Source organism: Lissotriton vulgaris, unplaced genomic scaffold, assembly GCF_964263255.1.
Source record: "Lissotriton vulgaris unplaced genomic scaffold, aLisVul1.2 SCAFFOLD_2592, whole genome shotgun sequence".
In the NCBI taxonomy this organism is placed as follows: Eukaryota; Metazoa; Chordata; class Amphibia; order Caudata; family Salamandridae; genus Lissotriton; species Lissotriton vulgaris.
In genome coordinates, this window is record NW_028252791.1 from 181,474 (window position 1) to 198,107 (window position 16,634).

The following is a 16,634-nucleotide window of genomic DNA, read 5'->3' on the forward strand; positions in this document are numbered from 1 at the left end:
CAGGGCCCCCAGAGTGAGCAGCAGGGACCTCAGAGTGAGAAGCAGGGGACCCCAGAGTGAACAGGAGGGGGCCCCAGAGTGAGCAGCGGTGTCCACAGAGTGAGCAGGAGTGGGACCCCAGAGTGAGCAGCGGAGGGACCCCAGAGTGAGCAGCGGGGACCCCAGAGTGAGCAGTGGGGGCCCCGGAGTGAGCAGCTCGTGCCCCGGAGTGAGCAGCAGGGGCCCCAGAGAGAGCAGCAGGTACCACCGAGTGAGCAGCGGGGGGACCCCAGAGTGAGCAGCGGGGACCCCAGAGTGAGCAGCGGGTGACTTAGTGTGTGCAGCTGGGGCCCCAAAGTGAGCAGCGGGGACCCCAGAGTGAGCAGCAGGGGGACCCTAGAGTGAGAAGCAGGGGGACCTCAGAATGAGCAGCATGGGCCCCAGAGTGAGCAGGGGGGCCCCAGAGTGAGCAGCAGGGGGGCCCCAGAGTGAGCAGCAGGGGGGCCCCAGAGTGAGCAGCAGGGACCCCAGAGTGAGCAGCAGGGGGGCCCCAGAGTGAGCTGCAGGGGGGGCCCAGAGTGAGAAGCAGGGGGCCCAGAGTGAGCAGCGGGGGGGCAGAGTGAGCAGCAGGGACCCCAGAGTGAGCAGCAGGAGGGCACAAGAGTGAGCAGCAGGAGGGCCCCAGAGTGAGCAGCAGGGACCCCAGAGTGCGCAGCAGGGACCCCAGAGTGCGCAGCAGGGGAGCCCCAGAGTGAACAGCTGGGGTCCTAGAGTGAGCAGCAGTGGGACCCCAGAGTGAACAGCAGGGAGACCCCAGAGTGAGCAGCAGGGGGCCCCATAGTGCGCAGCGGGGGGACCCCAGAGTGAGTAGCAGCAGGCCCCAGAGAGAGCAGCAGGGGGACCCCGGAGTGAGCAGCAGGGGGACCCCAGAGAGAGCAGCAGGGGGACCCCGGAGTGAGCAGCAGGGACCCCAGTGAGCAGCAGGGACCCCAGAGGGAGCAGCAGGGACCCCAGAGTGAGCAGCAGATGGACCCCAGAGGGAGCAGCAGGGGCCCCAGAGAGAGCAGCAGGGGGAGCCCAGAGTGAGCAGCATGGGCCCCAGAGTGAGCAGCAGGGGCCCCAGAGTGAGCAGCAGGGGGACCCCAGAGTGAGCAGCAGGGACCCCAGAGTGAGCAGCAGAGGGACCCCAGAGGGAGCAGCAGGGACCCCAGAGTGAGCAGCAGGGTACCCCAGAGTGAGCAGCAGGGGCCCCAGAGTGAGCAGCAGGGGAACCCCAGAGTGAGCAGCAGGGACCCCAGAGTAAGCAGCAGAGGGACCCCAGAGGGAGCAGCAGGGGCCACAGATTGAGCAGGGGCCCCGGAGTGAGCAGCAGGGGTCCCAGAGTGAGCAGCAGGAACCCCAGAGTGAGCAGCAGGGGGACCCAAGAGTGAGCAGCAGGGGCCACAGATTGAGCAGGGGCCCCAGAGTGAGCAGCAGGGGTCCCAGAGTGAGCAGCAGGAACCCCAGAGTGAGCAGCAGGGGGACCCAAGAGTGAGAAGCGGGACCCCAGAGTGAGCAGCAGGGGGCCCCAGAGTGAGCAGCAGGGGGGCCCAGAGTGAGAAGCAGGGGGCCCAGAGTGAGCAGCGGGGGGGCAGAGTGAGCAGCAGGGACCCCAGAGTGAGCAGCAGGAGGGCACAAGAGTGAGCAGCAGGAGGGCCCCAGAGTGAGCAGCAGGGACCCCAGAGTGCGCAGCAGGGACCCCAGAGTGCGCAGCAGGGGAGCCCCAGAGTGAACAGCTGGGGTCCTAGAGTGAGCAGCAGTGGGACCCCAGAGTGAACAGCAGGGAGACCCCAGAGTGAGCAGCAGGGGGCCCCATAGTGCGCAGCGGGGGGACCCCAGAGTGAGTAGCAGCAGGCCCCAGAGAGAGCAGCAGGGGGACCCCGGAGTGAGCAGCAGGGGGACCCCAGAGAGAGCAGCAGGGCGACCCCGGAGTGAGCAGCAGGGACCCCAGTGAGCAGCAGGGACCCCAGAGGGAGCAGCAGGGACCCCAGAGTGAGCAGCAGATGGACCCCAGAGGGAGCAGCAGGGGCCCCAGAGAGAGCAGCAGGGGGAGCCCAGAGTGAGCAGCATGGGCCCCAGAGTGAGCAGCAGGGGCCCCAGAGTGAGCAGCAGGGGGACCCCAGAGTGAGCAGCAGGGACCCCAGAGTGAGCAGCAGAGGGACCCCAGAGGGAGCAGCAGGGACCCCAGAGTGAGCAGCAGGGTACCCCAGAGTGAGCTGCAGAGCCCCCAGAGTGAGCAGCAGGGACCTCTGAGTGAGAAGCAGGGTACCCCAGAGTGAGCAGCGGGGACTCCAGAGTGAGCAGCGGGGGGACACCAAAGTGAGTAGCAGGGGCCCCAGAGTGAGCAGCGGGGACCCCAGAGTGAGCAGCAGCAGCAGGGGCCCTAGAGTAAGCAGCGGGGACCCCAGAGTGAGCAGCGGGGACCCCAGAGTGAGCAGCGGGGACCCCAGAGTAAGCATGGGCGAATTTTGCGAATTTGCAATTCGTGAATTTGCGGATTTGCGAATTCACAATCCGCAAAATTCACGAATTTGTGCAAATTTGCGGATTTTTCTTTTTTGGCGTGTTCGCGGGGTGCTTTGCGTGTTCGCTGGGTTTTTTTTTTTGCGAGATCGCTCGTTGTTGTGCCCTTCTGCCCTCTGCCCCACTCGTTTTTGTGCCATTCTGCCCTCTGCCCCACTCGTTTTTGTGCCCTTCTGCCCTCTGCCACACTCGTCGGTGTGCCCTTCTGCCCTTCTGCCCTCTGCCCCTCTCCTGTTTTATTTTAGAATGGCGCCGGCAAGCTGCCAGTGCCATTCTAAAATAGTTACTAAGTTAGCTTCATCAGGGAGCACTAATAGATAAAATAAAGCAGGTGCTCGAATTCAGTTAAACTCGAGCACCTGCTTCAATTAGTGCTTCCTGTTGAAGCTAACTTAGTAACTATTTTAGAATGGTGCTGGCAGCTTGCCGGCACCATTCTAAAATAGTTACAAGCTTGAAGCTTGAACTTTTGCCCCCCGGATCCGTTCCACTCGCGGATTAGCGGAACGGATTTTGCGCCCATGCTTACTCCAGAGTGAGAAGAAGGGGGGTCCCAGAGTGAGCAGCAGGGGGACCCCAGAGTGAGCAGCAGGAGGGACCCCAGAGTTAGCAGCGGGGACCCCAGAGTGAGCAGCGGGGACCCCAGAGTGAGCAGCAGGGGGACCCCAGAGTGAGCAGCAGGAGGGACCCCAGAGTGAGCAGCGGGGTCTACAGAGTGAGCAGCAGGGGGACCCCAGAGTGAGCTGCAGGGCCCCCAGAGTGAGCAGCAGGGACCTCAGAGTGAGAAGCAGGGGACCCCAGAGTGAACAGGAGGGGGCCCCAGAGTGAGCAGCGGTGTCCACAGAGTGAGCAGGAGTGGGACCCCAGAGTGAGCAGCGGGGGGACCCCAGAGTGAGCAGCGGGGACCCCAGAGTGAGCAGTGGGGGCCCCGGAGTGAGCAGCTGGTGCCCCGGAGTGAGCAGCAGGGGCCCCAGAGAGAGCAGCAGGTACCACCGAGTGAGCAGCGGGGGGACCCCAGAGTGAGAAGCAGGGGGACCTCAGAATGAGCAGCATGGGCCCCAGAGTGAGCAGGGGGGCCCCAGAGTGAGCAGCAGGGGGGCCCCAGAGTGAGCAGCAGGGGGGCCCCAGAGTGAGCAGCAGGGACCCCAGAGTGAGCAGCAGGGGGGCCCCAGAGTGAGCAGCAGGGGGGGCCCAGAGTGAGAAGCAGGGGGCCCAGAGTGAGCAGCGGGGGGCAGAGTGAGCAGCAGGGACCCCAGAGTGAGCAGCAGGAGGGCACAAGAGTGAGCAGCAGGAGGGCCCCAGAGTGAGCAGCAGGGACCCCAGAGTGCGCAGCAGGGACCCCAGAGTGCGCAGCAGGGGAGCCCCAGAGTGAACAGCTGGGGTCCTAGAGTGAGCAGCAGTGGGACCCCAGAGTGAACAGCAGGGAGACCCCAGAGTGAGCAGCAGGGGGCCCCATAGTGCGCAGCAAGGGGACCCCAGAGTGAGTAGCAGCAGGCCCCAGAGAGAGCAGCAGGGGGACCCCGGAGTGAGCAGCAGGGGGACCCCAGAGAGAGCAGCAGGGGGGCCCCGGAGTGAGCAGCAGGGACCCCAGTGAGCAGCAGGGACCCCAGAGGGAGCAGCAGGGACCCCAGAGTGAGCAGCAGATGGACCCCAGAGTGAGCAGCAGGGGCCCCAGAGAGAGCAGCAGGGGGAGCCCAGAGTGAGCAGCATGGGCCCCAGAGTGAGCAGCAGGGGCCCCAGAGTGAGCAGCAGGGGGACCCCAGAGTGAGCAGCAGGGACCCCAGAGTGAGCAGCAGAGGGACCCCAGAGGGAGCAGCAGGGACCCCAGAGTGAGCAGCAGGGTACCCCAGAGTGAGCAGCAGGGGCCCCAGAGTGAGCAGCAGGGGAACCCCAGAGTGAGCAGCAGGGACCCCAGAGTAAGCAGCAGAGGGACCCCAGAGGGAGCAGCAGGGGCCACAGATTGAGCAGGGGCCCCGGAGTGAGCAGCAGGGGTCCCAGAGTGAGCAGCAGGAACCCCAGAGTGAGCAGCAGGGGGACCCAAGAGTGAGCAGCAGGGGCCACAGATTGAGCAGGGGCCCCAGAGTGAGCAGCAGGGGTCCCAGAGTGAGCAGCAGGAACCCCAGAGTGAGCAGCAGGGGGACCCAAGAGTGAGAAGCGGGACCCCAGAGTGAGCAGCAGGGGGCCCCAGAGTGAGCAGCAGGGGCCCCAGAGTGAGTAGCGGGGACCCCAGAGTGAGCAGCAGGGGGACTCAAGAGTGAGCAGCAGGGGGACCCCAGAGTGAGCAGCAGGGGGACCCCAGAGTGAGCAGCAGGGGGCCCCAGAGTGAGCAGCAGGGGCCCCAGAGTGAGTAGCGGGGACCCCAGAGTGAGTAGCAGGGGGACTCAAGAGTGAGCAGCAGGGGGACTCAAGAGTGAGCAGCAGGGGGACCCCAGAGTGAGCAACAGGGACCCCAGAGTGAGCAGCAGGGAGACCCCAGAGTGAGCAGCAGGGGGACCCCAGAGTGAGCAACAGGGACCCCAGAGTGAGCAGCAGGTGGACCCCAGCATGAGCAGCAGGGACCCTAGGGTGAGCAACAGGGACCCCAGAGTGAGCAGCAGGGGGACCCCAAAGACAGCAGCGCGTGGACCCCAGAGTGAGCAGCGGGGACCCCAGAGTGATCAGCGGGGGCCCCAGAGTGAGCAGCGGGGACCCCAGAGTGAGCAGCGGGGACCCCAGAGTGAGCAGCAGGGGGGCCCCACAGTGAGCAGCAGTGGCCCCAGAGTGAGCAGCAGGGCCCCCAGAGTGAGCAGCAGGGGGACCTCAGAGTGAGCAGCAGTGGGACCCCAGAGTGAGCAGCAGGGGGACCTCAGAGTGAGCAGCAGGGGGGCCCCAGAGTGAGCAGCAGGGACCCCAGAGTGAGCAGCAGGGGGACCCCAGAGTGAGCTGCTGGGCCCCCAGAGTGAGCAGCAGGGACCTCAGAGTGAGAAGCAGGGGGACCCCAGAGTGAGCAGCGGGGACTCCAGAGTGAGCAGCAGGGGACACCATAGTGAGCAGCAGGGGGACCCCAAAGTGAGTAGCAGGGGCTTCCAGAGTGAGCAGCAGGGGCCCCAGAGTAAGCAGCGGGGATTCCCAGCGTGAGCAGGGGGAGCCCAGAGTGAGCAGCAGGGACCCCAGAGTGAGCAGCAGCAGTAGGGGCCCCAGAGTAAGCAGCGGGGATTCCCAGAGTGAGCAGGGGGACCCCAGAGTGCGCAGCAGGGGACCCCAGAGTAAGCAGCGGGACCCCAGAGTGAGCAGGGGGACCCCAGAGTCAGCAGCGGGGACCCCAGAGTGAGAAGAAGGGGCACCCCAGACTGAGCAGCAGGGGGACCCCAGAGTGAGCAGCAGGAGAGACCCCAGAGTGAGTAGCGGGGTCCACAGAGTGAGCAGGAGGGTGACCCCAGAGTGAGCAGCAGGGGGACCACAGAGTGAGCAGCAGGGGCCCCAGAGTGAGCAGGGGGACCCCAGAGTGAGCAGCAGGGGGACCCCAGAGTGAGCAGGGGGACCCCAGAGTGAGCAGCAGGGGGACCCCAGAGTGAGCAGCAGGGCCCCCAGAGTAAGCAGCAGGGATTCCCAGAGTGAGCAGCAGGGGCCCCAGAGTGAGCAGCGGGGGCCCCAGAGTGAGCAGCGGGGACCCCAGAGTGAGCAGCGGGGACCCCAGAGTAAGCAGCAGGGGGACCCCAGAGTGAGCAGCAGGGGCCCCAGAGTGAGCAGCGGGGGCCCCAGAGTGAGCAGCGGGGACCCCAGAGTGAGCAGCGGGGACCCCAGAGTAAGCATCAGGGGGGCCCCAAAGGGAGCAGGCGAGGCCCCAGAGTGAGCAGCAGGGACCCCAGAGTGAGCAGCAGGGGGACCCCAGAGTGAGCAGCAATGGGACCCCAGAGTGAGCTGCAGGGGGACCCCAGAGTGAGCAGCAGGGGGACCCCAGAGTGAGCAGGAGGGGGACCCCAGAGTGAGCTGCAGGGCCCCAGAGTGAGCTGCAGGGGGACACCATAGTGAGCAGCAGGGGCCCCAGAGTGAGGAGCAGGGGGACCCCAGAGTGAGCAGCGGGGACTCCAGAGTGAGCAGCGGGGACCCCAGAGTGAGCAGGGGGACCCCAGAGAGAGAAGCAGGGGGTCCTAGAGGGAACAGGAGGGGGCCCCAGAGTGAGCAGGAGGGGCCCCAGAGTGAACAGGAGGGGCCCCAGAGAGAAAAGGAGGGGGTCCCAGAGGAAACAGGAGGGGACCCCAGAGTGAGCAGGAGGGGCCCCAGAGTAAGCAGGAGGGGCCCCAGAGAGAGAAGGAGGGGGGCCCCAGAGTGAACAGGAGGGGGCCTCCGAGTGAGCAGATGGGGGTGCAGGGCCGGTGAGCAGCAATGTGCCTGGAGGTGGGGGCACCCAGGGTAAATATACCCTGCTGCAGGCGCGCAACACCCATTGGGCTCACTCACCCCTTCTTACAGCCCCTCTGTCTTTGGTTTGAAGAATTAGCCCCCCGAAATAGTTTACATCCCCCCCCCCCCCCCCCCAATGTGGCTCTAGTTGCCCGCCTGCCCTGCCGCGCTGCACCCGTGCACACAGCGCCTCCATCGTTCCCCACACTTCCTCTTTTCATGCAGCACTAGCAGCACTAGCAGCACCAGCGCCACCGCGGAAAAGAGTCCGTTAGAAGAGCAGGAAAGGGCGGGGTCCGAGGAGGGGGGGAGGGAGATTTAGGGGGGGGTCTTGTCAGGCGGGGATCACGATCCTTTCAGAATCGTTCCTTGTGGCCGTTGTGTATAGGGTGAACTCTGAACTGACACGAAATGAGGGGAGAGGGGCACAAACTACCAGCCACCACCAACCACCCTGGCCCTCTGGGCCGCTCACCCAGCCATCCGCAGCGCCTCGAAGCCTGGGGCGCACCTGCGAGGAGCCTCTGGCTCTGGGGGTCAAACTCAGCACATGTCTGCAGGCAGTGCCCGTGTCCGATGCCCCCTGGCCAATCAGAGCCCGTGTGTGAAGATTACTTGTGAGACTGTGTAAAGGTAATTAGGGTGTAGTACCTGCACGAGGACGTGTGTGGGGGCTGTGAGTGAGTGAGTAACACACCGTTTGCTACCTCTTGCATTTGTTTGTTCACAATTGTCTCTTTTGCCTCCTGTAACTCAACGTTTGCTTCTGTAACATGCTCACTTGTAATTACTGTTCCTATTGTGAAGCCTCTGACACCTTCGAGTAAAGTCCGCGCGATATAAAAACGCATCAAATAATATAAATCAATCAATCAGTGTGAGTGCACGAGCAGCACAGGAGGGGAGGCTGTGCAGGGCGGGGGTGTGGCCCCCGCTCTCTGATTGGCCCTTTCAGTGCCAGGCCCCTTATGACAGACGCCAGACCCCTCGGCCCTCCCCGGAGCCCTCCTGAGTGCACACTCACCCTCACTCCAGCCTGCCTGTCCAGGCGCTCTGCACTTTAGCGCCTTGAAGGTGCTGCCGCCGGCCGACCTGCACCCAGGGGTGGCACAGAGGGCGCCCCCTGGAGAGGGGGACTGACCGTTCAGCAGAAGGCGCAGAGCACGGGTGAGTGAGTGACTGAGGACTTCAGCTCCTGTGCAGCGCTTTCCGTCGAGCCCTTGGTCTCTAAGCGCTAGTCTTTGGGAGTCAGGTTGCACTGGCCCGAGGGGCCTCAGGCACAGCCCCGCTGGGGGTCGGTTTTGCTGATAATCTGGTCCCATTGACCTGGGTGGAAGCTGCAGCAGCTGTGCACACAGCGCCTCGTTCCCCCACACTTCCTCTTTTCATGCAGCGCTAGCAGCACCAGCACCTCCGCGGAAATGAGTCCGTTAGAAGAGCAGGAAAGGGCGGGGTCCGGGGGGGGGGGGTGGGATTGTCGGACGGGGATCACCATTAGGCCGTTGTGTATATTGTGAACTCTGAACTGACACGAATGAGGGGGAAGGGGCACAAACCACCAGCCCCCACCACCCACCCTGGCCCTCTGGGCCGCTCACCCAGCCATCTGCAGCGCCTCGAAGCCTGGGGCACGCCTGCGAGGATCCTCTGCCTCTGGGGGCAGGCTCAGGATATGTCTGCAGCGCCTCGAAGCCTGGGGCGCACCTGCGAGGATCCTCTGCCTCTGGGGTCAAGCTCAGGACATGTCTGCAGGCAGTGCCCGTGTCCGATGCCCCCTGGCCAATCAGAGCCCGCGTGTGAAGCTTACTTGGGAGACTGTGTGAAGGTAATTAGGGTGTAGCACCTGCACGAGGACGTGTGTGGGGGCTGTGAGTGTGAGTACCGCACCGTTTGCTCCTCTTGTATTTTGTTTGCTCACAATTGTCCCCTTCGCCTCCTGTAACTTAACGTCTGCTTTTGTAATGTATTCACTTGTCATCTTCTCCTCATGTATCTTTACTGTTCCTGTTGTGAAGCCTCCGACGCCTTCGGGTAAAGTCCGCGCGAGATAAAAACGCATTAAACGAATCAATAAGTGAGAGTGCACGAGCAGCACAGGAGGGGGGGGGGGAGGGGGGGGGGGGGCTGTGCAGGGCGGGGTGTGGCCCCCGCTCTCTGATTGGCCCTTTCAGTGCCAGGCCCCTTATGACAGACACCAGAGCCCCTCGGCTCTCCCCGGAGCCCTCCTGAGTGCACACTCACCCTCACTCCAGCCTGCCTGTCCAGGCGCTCTGCACTCTAGCGCCTTGAAGCTGCTGCCGCCGGACGAGAGAGGGGGACTGACCGTTCAGCAGAGGGCGCAGAGCATGAGTGAGTGAGCAGGGAGTGCACACTCACCGTGACTCCAGGCGCACTGCACTCTAGCGCCTTGAAGCTGCTGCCGCCGGACGACCTGTACCCAGGGGGGGAGGGGGGGGCACAGAGGGCACCCCCTGGAGAAGGGGGTACTGACCGTCCAGCAGAGGGTGCAGAGCACGGGTGAGTGAGTGAGGACTTCAGCTACTGTGCAGCGCTTTCCGCCGAGCCCTTGGTCTCTAAGCGCTAGTTTTTTTGGGAGTCAGGTTGCATTGGTACGTGGGGGGGTGGGGGGGGCACCTCTGAGTAGGCAGAGCACGTGGGTGCGGGGCTCCTCTGAGCAGGCAGAGCACCTGGGGGGGGGGGGGGGCTCTGAGCAGGCAGAGACAATGGATGGTGGCTCCTCTGAGTAGGCAGAGCATGTGGGTGGGGGCTCTTCTGAGCAGGCACAGCAAGTGGGGGGTTCCATTGAGCAGCCACAGCAAGTGGGGGGGGGGGCTCCACTGAGCAGGCAGATCACGTGGGGGGGGGCTCCACTGAGCAGACAGCAAGTGGGAGGGCTCCACTGAGCAGGCAGATCACGTGGGGGGTTCAAATGAGCAGACATAGCAAGTGGGAGGGCTCCACTGAGCAGGCACATCTCAGAAGGGGAGGGGGGCTCCTCAGAGCAGGCACAGCAAGGGGGGCTCCTCTGAGCAGACACAGAAAGGGGGCTCCTCTGAGCCGGCACTGCAAGGGGGGGATCCTCTGAGCAGGCACAGAAAGGGGGGCTCCTCTGAGCAGGCACAGAAAGGGGGGCTCCTCTGAGCAGGCACTACAAGGGGGGCTCCTCTGAGCAGACACTGCAAGGGAACTCCTCTGAGCAGGCACTGCAAGGGGGGGCTCCTCCGAGGAGGCACTACAAGGGGGCTCCTCTGAGCAGGCACAGCCAGGGGGGGGCTCCTCTGAGCAGGCACTGCAAGGGAGCTCCTCTGAGCAGGCACTGCAAGGGGGGGCTCCTCTGAGGAGGCACTGCAGGGAACTCCTCTGAGCAGGCACTGCAAGGGGGGGTCCTCTGAGGAGGCACTGCAAGGCGGCTCCTCTGAGCAGGCACAGCAAGGGGGGCTCCTCTGAGCAGGCACTGCAAGGGAGCTCCTCTGAAGAGGCACTGCAAGGGGGGCTCCTCTGAGGAGGCACTGCAAGGGGGGCTCCTCTGAGCAGGCACTGCAAGGGAGCTCCTCTGAGGAGGCACTACAAGGGGGGGGGGCTCCTCTGAGGAGGCACTGCAAGGGGGGATCTTCTGAGCACGCACTGCAAGGGGGGCTCTTCTGAGCAGGCACTGCAAGGGGGGCTCATCTGAGCAGGCACTGTAAGGGGGGCTCCTCTGAGCAAGCACTGCAAGTGGGGCTCCTCTGGCTGTGCCCACCCTCAAGCAGGCAAGCACTGTCCACCCTCCTGGGCCTGTGAGGCTGGTTGATGCCTGTATGAATGAAATATACACTTATATAGCGCAAAACTGCCACCCTACGGGTATCCTGGCGCTTGGATTGTCGAATAGACACCACATAGCAGATTCAGTTGTCAGTGAGAGGATCTGAAGATCACCCTTTGGAAATAGCGTGGTTTTCAGGCTCTTCCTAAAGCATGTCAGGTAACTGGCCTGTCTAAGGTCCAGAGGTAAGTCATTCCATACACGCGAGGCAGTCACACCAAAGGCTCTGCCCCCCATCCGAGACCTCTTAAAATCTGGCAGTTGTTATCAGATTTATATTAAAAGAGCGGAGCAGCCTCCCAGGATTATACCAGGTAAACCTCTCCTGCAGGGGGACAGGACCCTGACTATGTGCTGCCCTGTTTGAAACAAAGGGGATAGTGGAACCTTCTTAGTCATAGCACCTAACATAAATAACTCATCATTATAAAATTCCCTTTAAAATTAGTTAAGGGATTTGTGTGTGTGCACACTTATTGGCACCCACCATCACAATTCTAGTTCACAGGAGAACTTTAGCAGTATACATAAACGCACAGGTGCACAACACAACTTTAGGCAATAAAAACAGATCTAAATCTAATAATCACAGGAGTAGAATTCTTTAATTTCGATTCTTTTTACTCCAAAAAACGTGAAGAAAATTTTTTTTACAGCCGACGCGTTTCGTCCACTGGGGACTTCTTCAGGGCGGTTTATTCTAATTTGAGTAGTCGCGCTGGTTTGTCCTATTTCTTGATTTAATCGTCTTCAGTAAAAGCTGGAACTGGATAAAGGATATCTATTAGATGTGTCCAGAAGAGGGTCTTCACCAGGATAACAGGGAGACCATTAGCGAGAGCAAGGCTTGATCAAAGATTCAGCCCTTCAATGTCAATCTGGGGTATATACATCATGTAGGAAGGGGGAGGCTCTAGTTGGCGCAGTGCAGCACTGGCGACAAGCAGGGACTCTCTCTTCCTCGTCAGGGCGGAGGGTTACCTTCAAGACAACCTCTGCTTACCCTCTAGGTAGTGTGGCTTAAGCAGTCTTAGGCTAATCTCTGGGGTACATAGGGTAAAACATTTGCAATATTACACCATCACAACCAACCCACCACACAATGACACCAAACTGTATTTGTAAAAATATATATTCTTTATATAATTTCAAGCAGGCTTGTAAATACAGTTGTCAAACTTTCAATAGCGGTTCCAGTTTACTTAGTTTCAGTTGCCACAGTTCTTTCTTAGCAATAAGCAATCTTTTGGGCCTTCTGCCCGGGTTCAGCAAGGTTCAGTGTCTTGTAGCGCCTCAATGCGCTTTCCGCTGTCTCCGCTCGCTTCAGAGAGGAGATCGGGCCTGGCCAGCCAAAGCTCACGCTTCCCGCGTGGGCCTCGAGGACCAGGAGCAGTGCAAGCCTCGGTTTCAGAGGCGGCTCGCGTTGCGAAGCAGAGGGCGCGGTGCGAGCTTGGATTGCAGGATGCTCGCACCGTGAGGCAAAACACAGTGCCTTTCAAATTCTTGTGGAGCGGGCGGCTTCAAGGGGAGCTGTCCCACGTCGCGTTGCTTTTCCGGGGTCGATGCGCGCTGCGGCTCTCAGCCGGGCAGGTCACGGGTCACCCGGGGCGGCGGTGCTCTGTGGCGGCAGGGTCCGTCCTTTGGCGTTCGCTCCGACCCTGGAGGCGGCGGCTGTGTGGTGGCGGCAAGTGGCAGTACGGTCCCCAAGTGCGGGACGTACCCAGCCAAAGTGCCGGTTGCAGCTGTGCGCTCACAGCTGAGCTGTCCGGCAGGATGCCGACCAGAGGGGGGTTATCGCAGGGCGGCTGTCCGTCTTTGCAGGTGGATTGACGGCGCGAGGCGCAGTCAATTCGGGCGCTTGGACCGGACGGGTCCTCCTTCACGTTGCTCTCGGGGTTCCCGGTGCAGAGGCAGTCACGGTGCTCGGGCCAGCGGCGGCTGGGCCTCACGTTGCACTTGCTGTTGCTTTAGGCCCCGGTCACGGTGCTTGGGGGGATATCGATGCCCTGGATTACGGGGAGCGTGGCAGGGATGCCCAGCGCTCCCAGACTCCTCAGTCAGCGCTGCAGCGATAAGCAGCACACACAGTAGCTTTCTTCAGGGGGTAGCGCCCACTGGTCCTGGGGCGCTGGTCAGGGGGCAAGTTCAGCAGCAAGCCCTTGGAGATCTTTCAGCAGAGTTTGGCACAAAGTTCAATAAAAGCAAAAGTCTCTTGGTAGTCTTTTCTTTCCTCTCCTTCTGCAGCAAGGCACCAGACACAGGCCAGAGACAGCACTCCTCCTTGTCCTTCCAGGCCCTTCTCTTCGGGCAGAGTTTCTTCTGTAGCACAAACAGGATCTAATTTACAAGGAGCAAGGCTCCTACTTTTATACCCAGTTTCTTTTGTTCTTACAGGCCAGGGGGGCCTTTGCATAACTGTTCTCAGTCCCTGAGCACATGTGGTGGGTACTTCTGCTTCTACATTCAGTGTGAGGGCAGGCACATCAGCCGCTTCCCAGGTGGGCGGAGCCGGCATTGTGAAGACAGGGGTAGCCTGAGCACTTTGTTGACAAGCTTCGGTCCTTCCTGGGCCAGGTGCAGGCTGAGTCATCAGTCGCTCCCCAGGGGGCGGAGCCAGCATTGTGGTGGCAGAGCACAGCCTGATGCATCATTCAGGGGAAACTCCCACCACCCACTAAGGTGTCATCTTGCTATTCACAACCTGTCAACTCCCAGCCCTGTCACTCACACACCCAGACAGTCAGATACACACAAGAGCAGAGGCGGGCTGAAATGGTTAGACAAGCAAATGTTAACTTTCTAAAAGTAGCATTTGCAAACCCAGGATATTAAAATAAACTTTACTAAAAGAAGTATTTTATTATTCTGAGTTCAGGCATACTAAACATGACTCTCTACCATGTTCCCTGAGCCTGCTGGGATTATAGAGTGTAATAATTCCAGCAGCCCATTCTGGCCTAAGGGGAGCAGGTAGCCTTGCAATAGTGAAAAACGAATTTGGATGTAATTCACTACTAGGACATGCCACACACATCAGGGCTTGTCCTACCTTACACTTACAATACACCCTGCCCTAGGGCCTACCATAGGGGTGACTAATATGAAGTTAAGGGAAGGTTTAGGGGCTGGCAAGTGGGTGCACTTGCCCAGCCAGCATGACAGTACCAGACTGCATGCAGGTTCTGCAATGGCAGACCCTAGACACATTTTAAGGCTGCTTCTGTGGGTGGCGCAACCAGCGCTGCAGGCCCACTAGCAGTATTGGCATTTACAAGCCCTGGCACTCCTGGTGCACTTTACTAGGGACTAACAGTAAATCCAATGAACCAATCATGGACATCAATCACATGTACAATTTTCAGTAGAGAGCACTTGCACTGCGGCACGGGTTGGCCGTGGCGCAGTGCCCTGAGTAGCGGAAAACCAGCAAAACATCGGAGGCACACCAGCAAAAAGTGGAAGGGAAACTCACGCCAAGGTGCCAGGTCTAACACATCACAAAACTGGAAGTCAAGAATAGCCGTGCGGAGGTCAGTGTCAATATGTTGGTGTGTCAAACAAGTAATATTGGCCGATGTTTTAAGAGCGCCAACAGACAAAAGATATAATTCAAGATACTAATCAGTTGTAAGCGTTTCTTGATGAGGTGCACACAATCTGATACCAAACATAAACAGGAGCCCTCAAATATTGAAGAATGCTTCTTGGCTCAAAAATAGAAGGCACAATTCCCATCCATGGAAAGCAAGACGGCTCGTGATAGAATCGTCACAGCCTGACACGACCTCCTCTAGTAAACGGGCAGTGATACGGGGTCCCGTGCAGCACCAGTATACAATGCAGAGAGATTAAAAAGTGTTTTTTGGAAGTAGCAGAAGAACCTTCCATAGCATGCATAGCAGGGTGAAGCAAGCACTGGCCGTTTTATTAGCTTGTGAGTCCATTTGAAGATTTCCAACCACCATGACCCCCAGGTTACGTACCACTTTATCCGGAATCAGGGGGTCGTCCTCGGGGGTTCGTTTAAATTCCACCGATAGAGGAGGAGACATTCTAGTGGCAGGACAGTACACCACCTCTGTTTTCCCCCATTAAACTGTAGGGAATTTTTCCTACGCCAACCTGCAGTCTGGCTCATACACTCCTGGAACGTGTCCATAGATACCGCTTGTTTCCCATCCAGGGAAAACACCAGTTGGGTATCATGTGCATAGATGACCAGGTCTACCCCGTAAGATTTAATAATGGGGAATAGAGGGCGCAGGTAGATATTGAAAAGAATTGGGCTAATCGCCGAGCCCTGTGGCAACCCATGATGTACTGGGGACATGCCTGAGGTGAACGGCGTCAGAGACACAGCCTGTTGTCTTCCTGACAGGTAAGATAGTAACCACTGCAGGGCCCATCTGACATGTCCAGTAACACTAGGAGAGAGGAATTCCCATTGCCAGCACCCATTCGTAGATTGTTCATTACGGTTGCCAAAGCAGTCTCGGTACCGTGTTCCGTGCGGAAGCCATATTGGTCTGAGTCCAGCAGGAGATTGTCTTCAAGGTAACACAATAGACTTTTACTAACTACCTTCTCTAAAATTTTAACAGTAAATGGCAGTAGAGAGATTGGCCTAAAATTAGCTGGATTAGAAGGGTCCAGGGATGGTTTTTTAAGCAATGGAGTTACTACTGCTTGCTTCCATACCTCCGGTACCTCCCCCTCCTCCAGCGAATGACAACGGATCTTCCATAGCCAGGGAAACGTTTCTTGACCAAACATTTTCCAGAATATTTTTGGAAGCGGATCTAACGCGGAGCCCGAGGATATACTTTGAGCCAGCTGGTTAAAAGAATCCTCCGTGGGGGCATGAAAGATATTCAAAGAGGTTTCTATCTGAGATTCTGTATCTAACGCCAAGGCTAAATCATCCGGCCACTGACAACGGATCTTCCATAGCCAGGGAAAGGTTTCTTGACCAAACATTTTCCAGATTTTATTTGGAAGCGGATCTAACAGGGAGCCCGAGGATATACTTTGAGCCAGCTGGTTAAAAGAATCCTCCGTGGGGGCATGAAAGATACTCAAAGAGGTTTCTATCTGAGATTCTGTATCTAACGTCCAGGCTAAATCATCCGGACCATCAGGATGTAGTCCTCCAACAATTTTAGTTATTTTTTCCTCAAAGAAAATGGCAATCTCATCGAAGAGTTTCTGCGATGCGACCACCTCATTGCTCGTGCAAGCAGGACGAGATAAATCCCTAAAAATATTAAAAAGCGCTTTTGTTCTATTTGGAGCTTGCAGAATGGATTTAGCATAAAAGTCTGCTTTGGCCCTGACAATAGATTCCTTGTACTGGGCCTGTACCGATTTCAAGGCTTTCTTATCTGTTTCTAGGTAGGCCCTCCTCCATTTCCTCTCGGCCTTTTTGCATGCTACCCATAGCTGTTTTAATTCATCATTATACCAGGGAGCAGAGATTTTTTCCTGTTTTTGATACGTTTCACTGGAGCTATTAAATCCAGGGTTCCTGCAATATAATTACTGTACGTCTGATAATTTTCACCTACAGGGGCAGAGGGAGTAAAGAGATTCTGATCCTGAAAGATCGGCAGTGCTCTATTTTTCACCAGCTTGGCCCATTCTCTTCCTTTTCGATAGGTCGATGACTGGTTATTATTATCCTCTGAACTGGGTGTCATGATACGGAAATGAATCAAAGAATGGTCGGTCCAGCTTTGCGGCAGCACATCAAGCACCTCAGTCTCGGCCTGGTTCGCAAACAGGAGATCTAAGACATGTCCTGCTAGATGAGTCGGTGGTAGGACCATTTGATGTAAATTAACGTTCTCACAAGTGTACCATAAGTCTCTCAAATGGTTATCTAGGCTGCCGTTATCCCATAAGTTAA

At 58.8% G+C, this 16,634-nt stretch overlaps 1 pseudogene across 1 annotated transcript in view; it reads left to right on the forward strand.

Moving 5' to 3' along the window:
- Window positions 1-7,959: 7,959 nt before the first annotated feature.
- LOC147662017 (uncharacterized) overlaps window positions 7,960-16,634 on the forward strand; it is a 28,492-nt pseudogene continuing 19,817 nt past the window's right edge. Inside the window, exon 1 of the transcript XR_015305997.1 lies at window positions 7,960-8,091. The product of XR_015305997.1 is annotated as an uncharacterized LOC147662017 (transcript). The remainder of the gene's footprint in view (window positions 8,092-16,634) is intronic.